Source organism: Struthio camelus, chromosome 5 (genome assembly GCF_040807025.1).
Source record: "Struthio camelus isolate bStrCam1 chromosome 5, bStrCam1.hap1, whole genome shotgun sequence".
Lineage (NCBI taxonomy): Eukaryota > Metazoa > Chordata > Aves > Struthioniformes > Struthionidae > Struthio > Struthio camelus.
Genome location: NC_090946.1, coordinates 15,076,749 through 15,095,681, shown reverse-complemented (window position 1 = coordinate 15,095,681; position 18,933 = coordinate 15,076,749).

The following is an 18,933-nucleotide window of genomic DNA, read 5'->3' as shown; positions in this document are numbered from 1 at the left end:
CATTTTTAAAAATCTTTCTGCGTAAATGTTCCAGTTGTGCTGACTGAGGTTTTATACCAGGAATTTAGCCTGGTGCCGTTTATTCTCAAAAGGCCTTTTTTACATCATAATTCTAGTAAGCACAGATTCCAGTCCTGCAATTTCGTAGTGAAGTAGCTGGAACAGCTATTATCTGGAAACAAATATTTAACTTTTCTCATCTTCAATTCCCTTATTTTCTTTGTCCATAGAAACTTTTTCTAAATTAATTTTCTAAGACATTTATCTTAGAAAAAAGAAAAAAGCACAAGTTTATACTTTCTCACCTGGAATTTTAACCTTTCTCCCTACAACAGAAGATTATTGGGGGTATTTTTTGAAAGAGAGAGTAGCATCAAGCAAAATACTTTGTCTGTGAGAGCTGGGAGGGGAAGGGTCCCATGGAACCTCAAACAGATAAAAAGAATGTGTAGGCTGCAAATATTTCATATAAAAAACATACTACTATGATTATACTTTGCTGAGACAACACCAACTATGGAATACCACAATGACAAGAGGTAGTACAAAAAAGCTGTAGATGTTTTTAGCTTACAGACCACTACTAAATAATTGCACCAATCATACCACAAAAAATTGGAAGCACAAATTTTTGGCTAGTGGTGTAGCCGTGGGAGTCTTACACCCTGCGCCCACCTGAGGAAGGGTAAATTGTGCGGCGTACCTGTGCTGAGCGCACACAGCGGAGGGTACGGAGAGAGTAGGCTCTAAGGGAGGAAGGTGTGAGCACAGCAGAGGCAACAACAAATTGGGGGCCAGATCACTGCCTTTTGTGCTTTCAGTTGCAGAATGCAATTGTCTTGTAAACCTACATTAATATTGATTTCACTGGACCTGAGCATTTGACCAACTGTAAATGGGTGTGTGTATATATACATGTATATGGTTCTTTTTTCTTTTATTCCTCAGTGTGAACCATATCATTTTTACTAGTGTTACAAGTTTAACTGTTTGGAGTGGTTTCCTAATTAGGGATGGATACGTGTTGTTTTTTTTTTTTTTTTAATTTGAGCCCAACCAGCTATAGACTCACAAACAATAGTCATGATGAATTTATGAAGACTTAGTGTTACAGCCAAATGGCTTTAAACTCTTAACAGAAGAGGCTAATTAGAATTTACAGGCAATTAAATAATACATTAAGGTATCCAAATAGAGTTAGATTCTTAAATTTAGGTATGTGTGGTTTTTAATTAAAAAAAGATTAAAATGCTGCTTAATAAGGAAGTTTTGTGATTAATATCTCAACATACGCCTACCAAATTCAGTTAGTATGGTAACGTTTATTGAAAAAGAGGTGAGGTATGACTGGGACAGGATTGTGTCCCATTCCCCACACGGCCACCCCACAGTGTGTTTTAATACAGTCTTAAGCCAACTCCTGCTCCATTTCTTCAAGGTCTATGAATAGTTTCATTGGTGGGGTCGGCTGGGGATTGGAGAGGGAAGAGTTCAGAACAAATAGGAGAGGAAGAAAAAGGCGAATGGCAAGACTACTTCAGCAAACCTCAGTATGAAAAATATCTGAGGAACCAGACTGAGAAATAAGACTTTATCTAGAAAACCGAAGGATAAGGATGCATAGAACTGTATACAGATGAATACAACTTGCATTGCTTACAGTGGACTAATTTGCAGATGAGAAGAATATTTTACCATTTAATGTTTTCAAACTAGTCTATGAATTAGTACTTTGTTTTAAAACTACTGTCCTGAAAAAAGACAAGTATGTTTCTTAATAGCACAGAATGACTCACAAAACTTCATGGTTGACACCAATTGCATTTTTAAAGGTCTTAGTTTACAGAAGTCTAATAAAAACTATTTTAAACACCTCTAAATATTAAAATGGTTTTGAAAGCATTAAAATTTCCCTAAATATCACATACATTCTTCAAATAAGGGCTAATATGGGAATAAAAATGCAAATAAAATAAGCAAGCTACCCATAAATATACACAAAATGACTAAATTTCATTTATATAAACTATGAATGTCATTTTCTAACTGTGGGCCATACAGTGATAATTGACAGAAAAAATGTGATGCTCTTTAAAGATATGGTAACAATAGCTGAAACCAAGAGCAAGATTTCTGTGGTGACAGAAATCTTGGAGAAGAAAATGATCTAGCTGTTTCTCATATCTGAGCTTCAGATCAGAAAAAAAGCAGAACTGCCACTTCGAAGTGTAAATTTTTTCTTAGTGTTCAAAAACTACAGTAATTACTAGTATTATGCATTATGCACACAGTATCTATAGGACCTCTGCAACGAAAGGTACGAGCTAATATGTGGCAAGCCATTGCTCTTTGTAGTCCATAATGACCAGCTTTTTTTTTTTTCCTTTAGCTGGCATTTCCATATCTGGGTTACGAGTGAAAAAAGAGGGGCCAAGGAAAACATCACGTTTTAACAGGCACAGTCTGAAATTTGCAACACAATCTGTGATATTTATTTCAGATATGCAATTCAATGCAATCTTAGGACAGCATTGTTTCAATTTCATCGTTAATTTTTTGTTAACAAGCCAGTTTTCTTCAAGTTGAAGTCTGTAATAGAAATAAAATTTAGTCAACAGTAGCGTTGTTCAGAATTACTTTGGAAAGGTTTTATTTATTGTTCCAGTTTCACTTTACTCATGTGATAAACAAGTAAAATAAGGAAGAGATGTTCACTTTTACTGTCAAATCAAAGACATGAATTATGGGCCTTTAACAGAAAGGACAGTGATCATTCTTCCACTCTGTTCGTGCTGTTGAGGTGCCTATTTTTCTCAGAGAATAACGGAACAAACCTAGAGTGACCTCGTTCAAAACTAAGGCACCTCAGTGTACCTGAAGTGGAAGAAACGAAAAGTCCGTGTCTCATTTTACCTTGCAGGGGAGTCAAAGAAAGTTCTCAGGTACGTTCAGAAAGTTCTCAGGTATATCTGCTGCTAAAAAATGCAGCGAAAGTGTTTGCATTATTTCCCCACATCGTACAAGGAAATCTTCCAACTGCTAATGCTCCAAATTCAGCTGTTAATATACCAACATTTTCAGCAGGCCCTTACCAGTTGTTTACCAGTGGGATTGTAGATACCTAATTTTAATGCACAGAACTCGAAGCAACATTAGCCATTTTGTGCACATCTGTCTTATTTCATAGCTCATCCTCTCCCAGCTGCACATTTAGCTGCGTCCAATTTCACCTTAGCCTTGAACGTCTGAGCGAGGGCCGTTAAGGCCTACGCGTGCACTCAGGGCCCTGACAAGGAACTAACTTTCCGTTTCCCCAATGTATATGTTTACGTATGAACTAGTTGTTCAAGCTGATATCACAGTTGAAAGGCATCTCATCACCGGAGTCTAGAAAGCGATCTATCTTGTCCCAAAGTATACAGTTATCTTTTGCTAGATGAACTAAACTCCCCTAAAAGCCCTAAACTCCACTGGCTGTATTGAACAGATATCTATTAACTCTAGTGGAAGCTAAGATACCTAACAAGTTCACATGCAACTGCCTACAAGCAGGTAGGCAAAATAAATCCTACCTCCATTTTTTCCCTCATATTTTGGCAAAGGAAAATTTTTTATATATTTTTCTTAAGTCTGGAGAGATGTCTACGAGTAGGAAGACGTACTTCCCCCCCGCCACCGAAGCCACCTTTGCTCAGTCATCTATTATTCCCAACTCAAAATATCAAACACAATCTTTAAAGTCCTAAGTAATTAAAAACCTCCCATTGGGAAATACTCTCCCTCCCACAGAATATCATCTTGCAACTGAGACATGTGTCAAAACATACAGTTTTTCAGTAGTATGTTTCTGGTATTAGGATTTTGATTATGAAACGCTTCCAGTGACCGTTCAGCAGAGTCTGTATTTACTAACTTTCAAGGGCTAGAGTAAAGCATTCTGATCAGTGAATGACAGACGAGAAAGCAAGGGTCTATTTTTATACTATTTTTAACCAATAGTGCAGGTAGTCCTTTTGGCCACCCATGCCATTTCACTTATTTGTTGAATTGTAACATGTGGATGATGCCAGATTCCACTGCTACTGATTTTTTTTTTCCCCCACATAAATACATTAATGATATCTAGCATATAGGGAGAAAAATAGTCTGGAAACAAAATAAACATAATTAGTCCTATTTATGTCCTGCTAGCAAAATACACCTTGAGACAAGTGTTTATATCACTGTTATTACTGAAACATTTATGAAATTGCTGGTTTTCCTCCTGAAGTGCTAATGCACACCATTTACCTTTTCAAGACAGTCAATATCTAACAAAAAACAGGCATAAGTATCTTAACAGTCTATAATGTTTCATGTTTTTTCAGTACATACAAAGTTTATTTGATAAATATTATTCAATTATACAAGAAAACTAGTAAGCTAGCTGTCTGCCAGGCATATTTCTGCTTTTTTCTGGTTTATTTAATTTGCTTTATTCAATTATTTAGGGAAAATGGAGCCTGTAAATTTTCAGTAATAATTGAACTGCTGTGCTGTCTTGGAAAAAAGAAAGAAAGAAAGAAAGAAAATAAACAAACACACAGAGAAGTATCTAACCACTGAACTAATCTGAAAAAAAAAAAAGGCCAAAAAAGCATTTGCATTACTTCAGCATTTATATAGCTAGAGTATTAAATTTGGGGTGAAGAATGCCTATGCAAAGAAAAAAGTACAATCTTATGGTGAGACTGACTTACAAAACTCAGGCATTTGCGGCTGAAGCTCTCAAGGAGACACCTATACTTTTGTGAAACTTTTAAATCATTTCTAAAAGGGTTGTAGTAACTTCGGCAAGGCTGAAATGTTTGTTTTCAAGAGGCATTCACATTCTCTACCTTGAGCTAACAAAGGTTTTTAAGGCAAATTTCTAACTACTGATACTGTCAGCAGAGAAATTACTAACTTTAGCATTCAGAATCACTTTCTTGAGACCCCCCCACTGATTATAGAAGAAGCCCAAATTCCTAACTTAGGTACGTAGACACCCGAAGTTAGCTGGTGTGAAAAATCACTTCCCGAAAAGCACAGTCTCAATGTTACGGATACAGCCATCAAGCCGTGTGCAGTGGGGTCTTCTAGAACCTGCACATAGCTTGAAATGATAGTTCCAGAAGAGGTGTGAATTACTCCTTTTTTAGTTCCACTGCCAAATGAATATAATATTGTAGACTAAGACGGTAATTATTTTACTGTGAGCAGCCCAACAGGGGTGACTGGGAAAGTACTAATGTCAGTACTGTTTCCTATTTACATGTCCCAGCCAGATAAATTCAAAATGAAACTTCTGGCTCAAAATCTGCAAAAACATGAGTTCCCCAGACCTCCTGATGGCATTTTTACACGGCTAGTAAAGAGACAAAAGCTGATAAAACATGCCCACTATGCCAGTATTTCTGAACTTTACAGCTCAGCTGCACTTTTCAACTAAGGAATCAGTTTCCCTCTATTGGACAAAGAGTACAAATGTTTCTTTTCTGTGCGAAAACAAAAAACTCCCAAGAAATTCCCACAAAACCCAGAATGACAGATGAAGATACTAATCAGGAAGATGATGGTAGCATATTTCCCTGGCACAAGCGGATTTGGAAATGTTGTATTGTTTACTACTGTATGCCCAAAGAACAAAAAAAAAACTAAACGGATATGGATAGGGGAAATAGAAGGAGAAAACGGAGGCAAGAGGGTAGAAAACAGAGGACTTTGACAAAATCATTTGGCTGTAAATGACCCTTTTTAAGCATTTGTCTATTTTTTCCTTATTTCGGAAGTGCAAAGCTGGTAGAATGGAGGCAAGTGGGCCAATACAAAGATAACAAACTATTCAGAAAACATAGCTTGGAACATTTTATAGGCTATGTTTGCCTTTGCTGAGATAGCTGGATCTGCTCAGTGCTGCAGAGTAAAAGTGTGTCATCATTCCAAAAGTGGCGATCTGAAAGATCTCATCAGATATAGCATTAATTTTTTCTTTAAAATTTGCAACTGTCTGCTAGTGATTAATAGAAACTAGTCACTAACTTTCACTCAAAGCAAATTAGCCATTGCATTTTTCTGTAAGTTCACATCCTTTGCAAAAATATTTGATAAGTTCATATATAATTAACACAATTTTTTCCTCAGATAAAAGTGCTAGGGTGGAAGATAGGAAGAAACAATCGATGTGAATCCTGCAAATTCATGCAATTTGGCTACAAGCCATTTCAGATAGTTTGTGAAATGGCATAGAATCAAGAAGCTCATAAAAAAGTAGCAGTATTGATTCATTAGGATAAAGCTCTACTCTTGTTCTAATATTTGAGAAACTTTCCTCTTTAGAAATACTAAAAGATATAGCACATATGGTTTCTGTGTGAGAGGCCAGATAACTCTGGAAGTAATCACCTTAAGCCTCTCCTTGATCAGATATTGAATCAGGTCCCAGGATGAGCCTGCGATATTTTGACTTCTGAGAGGATATGTAGAACAAAATCATTTATTTCCCTCGTTTGCTTTGCCAAACAGACCTTTGGGGCGGGAGGGGCTGTTGCTGGGCAGACAGAAGTGATTTTTGCTGCGCACATTCTCTTCTGGGTCCTGAGGAGGCTCAAGACCATTTTTACAGGAGTGTTTTAGCACCAGCTCTGACAGGCTACTGGTAGAGGTAAGACTGCTCAATACTGCGAATTCTTCCAGAACCCTCTCCCTTTTTTAATGCTTTTTGAAAGAGAATGTTAGGATTTTTCGGCTTTTGACCCTGTTGAGGTCAAGCACTTTAAAAGAAGGTTAACAGGAAACCCTGAAGATAAGTTTTTGTGTGAAAATCAGCCCTCATTTGGACACTTTTCCTTCACCCTTGCTTCTAGAGCTCCATACTCACTCTTGAGCTGCTCAGTACTATATTTATACATACATACATACATACATACATACATACATACATATATACATACACATACATACATACATACATACATACATACATATATATGAGATAATATTATTACTGACTTTGGCTATCTTGCCAGCAATGCCATTAGTGCCCATATGAATCAGTATGAAGTCAGGGACCCAAATGAGCTCTGGCAGTCTTTCTGTAATGCCTCAGGTTCCTGTTCTGGCAAGAAGTACAGCTCTCTGGACAGAAGATCACACCAGTAGATGTATGCACATCCTTAGAGAAAATTTGACAACCAGTTCACTTTTTTGTTTCCTCTTGACTGCAACAGACATGGCCATCCTCGCATTTTAAAACTAGACTCTCTTCTCTCTGCTTGCCAGGACGCTGCACTGATTATTGATTGCTTTGGTGGGCAGGAGTCAATGAGCACCTCCTGTAAAAGTTAGTGAGCGCACTGCTTCCTTCCTGTGGAGTAGCTTGGCCATCTCCATGATGTTGCGAGCTTCTCTGGCTGTTCAGCTTCACTGTCTCCAGGTGGGTAATCCTGCTGGAAACTTTATCATACCGCACTTGGTGTACTTCTACTACGTATATTATGACAAGTAGGGAGTACTGATTCACATCCTACCCAGTTTCAGCTTAAAGTTGTCTATGAACTTAGGACTTCAGGCCCAGAAAGACGAGAATCAAAAGCTTGGTGATTACTTCCCTCTAAGAAGAAATCTTTTACATGTCAGCTTCATACTAAAAGTCCTGTTCAGAATTCCTGCTAGAACATGATAAAGAATTTCTGCTTCATATGCAACAACGATGGGCTTGGATGCTTAAGTTTCACGTTTTCTGCAATGTGTCTTCCAAACTAGCATGACTGAAACCTGTGGCTTAAGAAGCCACAAGCTTCTCACAAGTATTTTCTAAATGCTTGTATTACTGTCTACTTTTTGGCACTTTCCATTCCATCAACAGTTCGTCAAGACTGATTTCAGGATTTCAGGACTTTAAGAATTTTTGGCAGTTGGATTGCCTGTTTGGTTTTCACATCAGTAACAATATCAGGATAATCACAATGCAATAAACCTAAAATAATACAAAAGCGAATCGAGTTTACCAGCTAAGAATGCTTTCTGTAGTGACACTGCTTCTCTTTTTAAAGAGGTAAGTATAAAGCAAAGGAAAATTAATTAGTATAATTTTGCCTGTCATATAATCATCTCCTCTTTCCTCTTCTAAAAAGAATCCTTATTCAAATTCCATGCATGATAGCAGTCATTCAGAAGAGTACTTTATTCTGATTTAACAGGGTACCCCTGAAATTACTTCAAAGGAGTAATATTATCAACCACTTCCCAAACTGAGAGAGCAATAGCAGTCTTTCTCTCTAACTTGCCTCTGTCCACCAATGGATAAACCGCTCTTTCCCAATCAGTACTGGGATACGAGCTGCATTGTTTTGAGATGCATTGGCTGCATACCTACTCACATGCTCCTTCACTAGCTTTCTGGGTTAGAGACTTTTACCACGGGACTTTCTCCCCAGCAGGGTTATGAGTACCAGGTTCAGATCCTGCCCTGGGACTAGAAGTTCATTGATGAGAAAAGTACATCCAACCCATGAGGAACTCTAAAAGCACAGCTTGAGAGAAAACTGAGATGTTCACCACAGGAAGACAGCGGGCAAATAGCTGCAAAGTACACTTTCACTGAAGTAATAGATGAAACATTGTCATTTACATTGCTGGATTATTTTGGATTGGCTTTCGGATGCAAGATTCTGCTGGAGCAAAAGATGTCCTGTCTGAACAACAGAAAAATCTGACGTCTGTGGCCAGGTAAGTCTGCCTTATTGACTGCTTTTGACTATTAGTCAGCATTTTTTGTGCAGAGATGAAGGAGGTTCACTCCAGTGACGCGAGCCTGCTGGCACTGAAGCCATGAACGCAGGGTTCTGTACCTGGGATGGAGCATCTGTTCTAAAGTCTCCAGGCCCAGACAGAGTACTATGGGTCAATTCATGGGAACTCTGCATCAACAGACTGAGGAGATGCTGTAATCAGAACAGTCTTGGCCAATTGAAGCCATTTTTTTTCTCAGCTATAAAGAGGTTATTGTAATGAAATGACCTCTAGACAGTAGATGAGAAAATTTCTTGCAGACAACAGAGGGAAGAGTACTGAAGAGTGCATCTATCTTATCATAAACATAATGGTTGCAAAAAGTGAGGAGGGCCCCTGGTAGTTTGTTATTTTCGGCTGCAGTGTTGCTTCAAAATATGACTGCTTGCCCAAAATGTCTGGCCTTCTATTGTCCATTTCATAAACTGAACAGCTCTGCTGTCTGGGTTCTCTACAGCTGCAGGAACTACCAAAGATAAGAAGTTCACCTATCTGAAAAATACTTAGCATCCTTGTAGGGGGCAAAACATTTTCAGTTGTCTCACCAGATCAGAGCTGCTCTGCAACCACACGCTGTGAAGGATGTGAGGTGCGACTGGTAATCCATCAAACTCAACAAGGCAAGGGAACTTGAAGGTAAAAGAGAAGTCAGGCATCTCCGGAGTTAAGGTGATAGCTGAGGAAGGGATGTCAAACTTGCATGTCTGGAGCAGCATATTCCAAAGTCCATCTAAACCCAGCTCCAGGTAGCTAAGCCATTTCATGAATCTGTCCCCTCAGGATTAGCTTTAGGGTTGCTGATGGTCCAGCAGGTAGGATATTTTACTTCACAGTAACTGATTTCAAAGCGATATATGATAGAAATTTAAGATGCTCCAAGGCAAACTCTTTAGTACTTTTATGACAGCACACAACAAGCCTATAGTCTGTTTTTGTTTCAGAATAGGCCTTTTGCTCTCCTTACAGAACTTGGGGAAGAATGTGCTAATTTTTCTATCTTTTCCTTTATGAAAATTTAGCCTGGTATCTAAAAAAAAAAAAAAATCTCTTTTGTTCATATAAAGATTACAAAAAATATTGCTATTACAAAATGGGATGAGACTATTAAATATGGCACTCTTTGCTACAGTGATCTTTTTACCTGTATTACCCCCATAAATAAGACACCTACTTATTGCCAAACAGGACAGTATGACAGGTAACAAAGAGCCGGGCAGGGAAAAGGAGCTCATCAAAGGTAGCTAGGATCACTGGCACACTTTTAGCTGACAATGAGTTACCAAGAGATCCATTTCAGGCCACTTACTGTGCAGTTGCAAATTTTTACACAGGTGTAAATACATAGATTCCTGTGCCTTTGCTCTTGGAGGGGAAGTTTTGTCTCATTTCTGTTGTTACATTCCCACTACCTCTTCTTAAAAAATGTGAGCAGTGTATTAGGTTAGTTTGTGAGCTCTCTTAGTATGTACCTACACTGCCTTATCAATGATTGTGAAGATACAACTGAGCTTTGATTGTGAAGATACACCTGAGCTTATCAGGTGGGCATCACCAAGTAACTAGCTATGGTACCACACAGTTCAACCCCAACAACTGGTTCACTCTACTTCTACTTCAGCTGAGTAGGACTCTGTTCTGGTATGGCCTGATTGCTAGAAGTTCCTGTGTTAGTTAGCGCCAAGCTAATGCAGGTATTTATAGATACTGCAGTCACGCTCAGACATGTCACCCTTGGAACATGCGCTAGAGCCATGCTACAGTGTGAGATTGGATAGGAAGGCATGTAGGGTGACAGAGTCAGCGCCTCATCTTCTTTCTGTTTGCTTCAAGATGTTTTCACAGTATGCTTCAGGATAAATAATTTTAGACAGTCTTTTGAGATAGCATGGCAAAGCAGCAAATAAGCAATAGTCATACCTAAATCTTTCACGCAAACAACAAAGTATACGGAATGTGCTTGAACTAATATCATTGTGGAATCAGAGAATGGACCTCTCTTAAAACCTGCCATAAAAGTCTGGAGCCTGATACCGTGTTGGGAATAGGAAGAACTTTTTTTGCTACAAAAAAAGCAATGACCAAAAATAAAAAAATAATTCTTTCTCCAAACTAATCCCTGCAAGCCACAGCAACAGGAGCTGAAATATCTCTCCATCTGTGCATACAAAAAAATGAACTCCTCTTTCCATTCTCTCCACTTCACTCCACTTCAGCTTTGAGAAAGCAGCAGCCCAAGTTACCTAGAGTTCTGCGGGGTTACATGTGTGCATGTGATGCACCTCTTTACTTCTCCATCCCTCTCTCACACGAATGCAGCAGTAGCGGTAGCTGCTTACTGCAGACTCACTGTTTGTAAGGATAGGAAGCAAACTCAGCTGTTCGGGCTGCATTTGCTGCTCAGGCCGTCCTTAGCCGTTCAGGAAATGCTAATAGAGTGGACAGAATTGCAGCTGAATCCCGAAGTATGCTGTCAGACACATTAGCTTTACATTATCTTCAAAAGCAACAGCAATAGCAGATGGACATTGAAAGTGTCCTGTCTCACTCGCCTTGGTGGTGAGATGGAACTATATGACATATATGGTCTCAATGAATTTTTATGTCTGTAGTGGAAGAAGACACAGACTGTCATAGGGCAGAGGTGCAGCCCCAAGGAATCTGATCACACAGTTAAAAGGTGCTTGTAATTCAAAAGTAGAATCCATGTGAAACATCACTTTCATGCTTCATGAGCAGAAAATGATGTGAGGGAATATTTCCTGAAGAAACCTCTCCAGGACGTATTTTGTTATATTTAGATTCCAAATTATATCAGCCCAAATCTTAGCAACTGTGGGTGAATCCTATTTAAGAACAGAAACCATGACAAAGGAATATCTCACATCTAGCACAATCAGTCTTTCCAGATCGGTAAAAATTCATACGTCATCAGGATGGGAGGGGTTAAATTTTGCTCTATGTTGAGACTTCCCTGGAAATCATTATTCATTATGTTCCTGGAGGCATTTCACAGGTGAACCAGAAGAAATTTAAATAAATTGCTTATCAGAAAATTATCATAATCTCTATACAGCGATGAAGTATTGAGATACCTGGGCTAGCTTCTGCAGTTTATACGGAGAGAGATTAGGCTGACTCAGGTTCCAGTAACAGTTTAGCTGGGGTAATACAATTAGCCTAGCAAGAAACAATTTACTCTGCCAAGAAAAGTAGGAGCTCCATGTTCCTAGTATCCAAACTAGCTCATCTAAAAATAGCTTGAGTTTCTTCTATGACACTCTACAGGGTGTAGTATAAACACAACCATTTCTAATATCCTTCCAGAAAACAGTTTGAACAGCATGTCAAAGAAGATGGCATGCTGCCCTAACTTAGAGGAATAAGGGACATCAAGAGGTAAAAGATAGCTCTCCAAAATCTTATTCTTCTAATGAAACTTATTATTTCGACATAATTTATGTAAAAACTTTTCAGTCATACTTTATGAAAAAAAACTAACCTCGTATTTTTTGCACAATAAACTGCAAAGTAAGTTTTTAAAATTACCCTTTAGATGAAAAAATAATTTCTGTAATATATAAAAATCAATTTCAAAAGCAGAAGTAAAGATCATAACTGGTGGGAAGATATGAAGAAATGGGTTAGGCTCAGCTGAGGGAAGGGAATCAAATTCTGTTAAAATATGGCCATACAAAAAGTATAGTGTACTTTTACAGCACTTTTTCCAGGAATCTCTTTATATTAGGAAATTGTAGTAATAATGATATAAATAGTAATCATAAAATTAAACTGGGTTCCCTTGCATTTACACAGTAATGCATTCAACAACTTGGACTAACGGGCTTTCCCCTGATGCCCAAACTTGCAGATGGGTGTGATAACTTGGCAGTGCTCATAAATGGTTTACCTTTCTCTACAAAGTAGAATTTCCTCTGTTCTTATTCCTTAAGCAATTTCAACAAGTGGCCTCTAAAGCATAGGTCACAGAGGATTCCACATCTGGGGAGAGAGTGACCTTTAAAGAATGAACTGCACCACCTATTAAAAGCCTGACATGTACTGAGGCTTAAAGGTCAAAGAAATCATTGCCTTCTAATAAATACATATAAGAATTGCCAGATAATAGTCCTTCATAACTCTTTCACTGAATCTCCTTTTTTCAAGATACTCTACTTAGCAAAAGGAGAGCCTGGAGAGAAAATCCAGCAGTTTTAAATGCAGATGGTCTATAGGACTTAATTCATTTAGCTACCTTCATAAGCTCTTGAGGCCACTACAGATAACAAAAAATTTGAATTCATTGACTGGAGGTATATAATAAAGAAGTCCGCTCTTTGATCAGATCCAATGCTTTTCTAAACTTCTTCTGGAGAATTTAAGAGGGCAAAAAACCTGATGGGGATACTTTTCTAAGCAACGTATCAGGAAAGTCTTAACTTGAGAACAACTTTGTAACGGCCTTTTTTTTTTTTTCCTTCATAAAACTCAGGTTTTTACAGAATAGTGATTTCTATAACCTATCTTACCAAAATAATAAGAAAATATAGCAAAGTGCACTGAAAAGCAAAAGAGAAACAGAGGCTGTAGAACAGAATCAAAAGGAAAAGACCAAGTCTACATGGCGCAAAGAGCCTACAGGACAAGTTTCAATTTCATGTGAAACTACACAGCTACAAAACATGCAGCAAGGGACAGGACATCAATCTGTGCACCTCTCATCATTACAATTATGAAAATCTGCCCTTTCATGATGCTGATGAATCTCTCAGATCAAAGAAGATATTCTTCGTATCAGGGACTTTGGGGTTTGTTAAAACTGGTATTTCTGATTATAACTGTTTTTGCTTCCCCAGAGGCCAGATCTGGAAAAATAGCTCTTATTATCTGGTGAGTCATTAAAGCTAGTATATTAAGTATCTTTGTGAAGTGTTTAATAGAAATATGATACCCTCTGCAATGGAAAAGGTAGGCTCTGAGGTAGGTCATCTTCTGTCCTATGCATATTTATTTGTTTATCCTGTCAGTCTGTTACAACTACTGGATTCAACATCAAAATGTTAACAAAGTGCATTAAACGGCAGCACACAACTCAAACTTACTCATGACATTTTTAATTACTTGAGTCACCATTTCTTGTTGAGAATGGCATAGCATGTGTTCAGAGGTAAAACATTTATTGAAATAGATGACTCTCGCAAGTTCGCTAAAGGAATAGTCAAGCTCGCAGAGAACTTGACCACGTTTTGCTAATATTGTAATGACTCTTCAGTTGCCAGGGTAGACAACTAACAGAAAAAAGATATGGGGAACACAAAAGAAAAATGGAACAATTGGTTTTACTCTGGAACAAGTGAATATAGTAGTCAAGACTAAGAACAATTGCCAAGTACAGGGAAATAACTCTGGCAATGTTAAGCTGATCTAGGGGCTTAATATCTCCCTGTGGTGATCTACTAGACAGCCAGCTTTTGAACTAAGTAGATTTTAGAACAACTTAAAGCTGATCGCTTAAGTCATACTGAGGAACCAGAATGACACCTGAACTACAGAGAATTCTGAGGGCAGATGAAGAGCAGTCAGGATCCTGGATGCGAGCACAGCTTTTGTGCTTGAAAGGTGGTAGAAGTGGTCAGTCCTTGAGAAGAAAGGTTTAGGATATACTGGTACATGGGTTTCGTGAGGACAATGAAAATGATGGAGGACTGGGGTCAGGATCTTGCTGGGAAGACGAAAAGGCTATAGAAGAGTAGACGAAACGTCGTTCACATCAGAACTTCAAAGCAGCTGCTGAAGTCAGGAAGTTTGTGTGCTGTCAGTCTATATAGATCAGCATTGATTTCATATACCTAATTAAATAATGTATAGAACTTTGTCATCAATAGAGTTTACAATGAATATTAACTATTACAAGAATGAATACAAACTATTAGGTGACAATACGTATGCTTCAACATTAAAAAAATTGTGTTGAGTTGCTGCTTGCATATACTCTGCTGCAATATATACGTGATTGGGAACGTTTGAATTATATAGGTGATTGGGAACGTTTGAATTATAAGTTCTTTCTCTATTGATAATTTACCATATGGCCTCAAAATTGCACAGTATCCTGGTGTTTCAGTTCCTCAGCAACAAACTAATCCCATTCCTATTTACATACTTCCAGTATCATATAAAGGCTGTTGGGAAGCATGCTTTATCTATGACATGACAAGAAAATAATGAAAATCATTACAACTTCGTACTCTATACAGAGCTTCCCAAATAGGGATTTACATATTTTATATAGGAATACTTCTCTTTAGCTTTAATGCAGAAAAATATATGATGTTGTCTGAATTAATTTTACATCTCTTTTTGGATGATAGAAAAATCTGTATCATCAGTTAGAATACTATTTTCTTGTCTTCTCATTTTAATCATCCTGTTTTCTTTACTACTATTGTTTAAAAAGTATATTTGATTCCTGTTTATTCCTACTTCACTTCAGCTTTGAGAAAGTGACACATTCTCAAAGGGAGTGAAATAGTAGCAGGTGAAACAGTCCAGACTGTTTGTGTCAAGACTGATTTTTCTGACATTTGTTGCACTGCTGAAGATTGGAGTAGAAGAAGGAATACGTTCTATGAGTGATGGGCATGGTAGTGGCGTTTTGAATGCAACTAGAGTTGGTTTGTAAATCTCTGACTGGGAGATTTGTTATTGAATCTGCAATTGTGCATTGTCCCTGCAGTGGAAAATAAGAAATAAGCATTCCTAAATTCATAATTTAATAATGCTGCTAAAAAAGGCCTTGTGGCATTCTTGAGGAAGTTTCTCAACACTCCGTTACACGTTTTATACACTATTCCTTTTAGCTCACAGGTAACACCATCCCCACTAGTCTTCAGTTTAGTATTCCTCTAGGCTGTTGTGTCTTTTCTATATTTGGGCCTGCATGGGAGTACCTGCCTTCACATCCAGAACAGACTGTTTACTTACATCAACATTGAGACCGTCTGGAGCTTAGCACTTAGGTATCTACATAGCTTGGCTTTCATCTTTCTGGTTCTTCTACTTCGTCAAAAAAAATCCTAGCACTATTACTTTTAATGTGGTTTCTTTATAACCTTAGAATTTTGTAACTCTACAGCTATTAAAACCCAATGTGAACTCTGTGCAGGTCCACTGAAACAACAGAAATAACCTGGGACTGCTGCGCCTAGAATCCTTTCTTCCAAGGGCCAGGCTTTAGGATGCTATATTGACACTGTCAGGCAGTAAATCCTCTTGATACGACAAGAGAAGCACAATGTGTCAACCTACAAAGTACGTGATCTTGAACAGAATAACCCCTTGCATTCAGAAGGTGCAAGGACAGTGCAAAGTTTTTTTTAATACATGTAATATCAGCACTTTTCTGTGAACTGAAAGGAAGCTTTTCTTTGCAACTTCAATAGCAAAAAGTAGGACATCTACTGCCATAAATCTGCTACTGCCATGAAAATTACCTAATAAACTTCATACAAACTCTTGGGGTTTCCCCAAAACATGAAGTTTAAGCAACCATTGCAACAGTCCCTGACTGAAAGCAATGTATAAGCATTGCCTATATCATGTATACATGCAGTTTGTATCTTTTATCCCTGAGGGCTTCTTTAATCCTCTAGGTACAATAAAGTCTCAAGGTTCTACGGTGATTATTAATCCAGGTTGCGTCTTTCTCTAATTTCTTTTTGATGAAAGAAGAGCCAAGGCAGATATAAGACTAGACTGTAATCTATCATCTCTTTGACACTGGAGAGCAGAAAAAAGTAGACTGCTGGAAACTCTTTCTTATTTGATGCTGAAGAGTTGACATCTAATACTCAACTTTGATGTCTAGAAGCAGCTAGAAGGCCTCTTTCACTTCTATTTCTTGGGATAATGAAAAGAGAGTAAACTGAAGAAACCTGTGAGAACCTGTAACCAGAAGAGGAAAGAGCATGGTTTTTCCTGGATTGGAGAACAGAAGGTGGACCATCATTATGTGCCTGCCTGCACTGCTATTAGAAAAACAGATCTTGTATGCTGTGTAGCCCTCAGAACAAGGAGTTGCTAGTTAAAAAGTACGAGTGGAATTCAAAAGAAAGTAACAGAACATAATTGCCTTAGTAAGAACATTTGAAATTCATTCAGGACTGACCTACTTAATGCAGGTGTTACAGACAATGTGCAGACATTACATACAGTGTGCCTTTGAATTATCCCTATTTTTATTTGGTTTGATAACTTGACCGATAATATCAAAGGCTTAGTGAATATTCACTGTGTATCTGACTGGATCAGTAGGACTTAACAGTTCTTTAAAAGTGACAACAACCACCAACCCTCCCAGAGAAGGAGATGGGGGTCTCTCTCATTAAAAACATCTCTTAAAAAAAAAAGTTTCTTTGTGCTTTTCCTCGGTAGGATCTTCTCATACTGAATCAAGGAAGGATTAGATAAGAAGACAAAATTTCATAGAGGAAAATAATAATAGCAAAAAACCTAGGGAGTTTTTTTGTCTTACATAATAAGCTAGATTAATTTTATAACCACAAGAAATTGTAAATATGCTGTTTTAAAGAGAAGGATAGATGGATTCCAACGAGGAAAAATTTAGAAAAGAGATTAGGAAAGAGCTACAAACTTAATTTCTTTCTGTTTATTATATCATTAGCAGAAGCTTAAACTACAGTTTCTGCTGTTTTATTAGTAAGGATGCGTAAACTAAAAAATATATAGAATTTAAGGGGCTAAATACAGACACTTAAACTGCACATGAAGCAGCAAGACTTCTGGGAAAACATGGCCAGCTTCCATAATCAGATAGCTCTTGACAGTGCCTTGGTTTTTTGATCTTTTTTCTTTTTAGCTTATATTAAACTGGGAATAAATTCTTCAAAAATCTTTCCAATTAAATATGTAGGTTTTATTCTGCAAATAATAGGGTCTATTTTTCAATTTATGATGATTAGATATAAGGCAAAATGACTGACATAATGACAGGCAGTTCTGTGAAATTCTGAATTATACTTTGGAACAAATTTTGATTCACTGTCACTATCCTAAAATGAAAGCTACACTTCCTATTTTCACTAATAGGACTCCTAATTTACAGTCATATATAGCATAGTTAGGGTAGTTAAAAAAGCAAGAGGAAAGGACAACTGATGAAGTTCAAGTGGCATAAGCCAAAGTACTCAAGAGCTGAGATCAAAGGACTTCTGTTGTGGTTCCAGATTCAGGTGCCAATTAAGACAAAAACCACGGGTGAGTGTTTTGCAACATCTTGATTATACAAAAATTGTGATAATCTTTTTGAGATTTAGCTGATGAAAAGAGGAGTTTAAAGGAGGCTATGTGCTCAGGGTGTGTCACACAGTACACGAGCAACAATTAAACTTAATCAAACAATTAATTAAACTTTCCTATGTGTTGCAACTGTGCACAGTTTAGGAGATGCACAGTGATAGGATGAAAGGCAACAGACACAAGTTGCAACGCAGACAATTCCAGTTAGATAAAAGGAAAAAAAAAAAAAAATCACCCTGAGGATGGTCAAACACTGGAGCAGAGGCCCTCCGAGGTGGGAAAGTTCCATCTTTGGAGATACTCAGGCCTGTAACTGTAACTGCTTCAGGCCCTTTGCAACGTGATCTAGTTGGAGGCCGAACTAGATGACCTGCAGAGGTCCTTCCCAACCTAGTAACTGTGTGAGTCCATGAAAATAAAAACAAATTCAGTAATTCAGCCAGCATTAAAGTTAATGAAACCTGGCTCACTATAGATTATGCCTTACCGTTGATGGCATGCTCATTAGAAACTTTTTTCCAAAAGCAAGTGTGGGAAAAGAAGGAAAGGGAATAATAATATGCGCTCTTGTGCTCTATTTCCTTAGGAAAAAGAAGCTAAAAGGAGTGGAAATCAAATGAGATAGGAATAGAAAGAATATGAAAAGGAGTAGGATGACCTTACAGCAAAGCAGAAGAATGAAAAAGGAAATAATATAGGACATAAAAAGGGTAATTTGATAACGTGTGAGGGAAGTGAGCTAGTAAGGATGATGAATGCTTGGGGACAGTACATGGACGTTAAAAAGCTAGTTCAGTCACAACACTA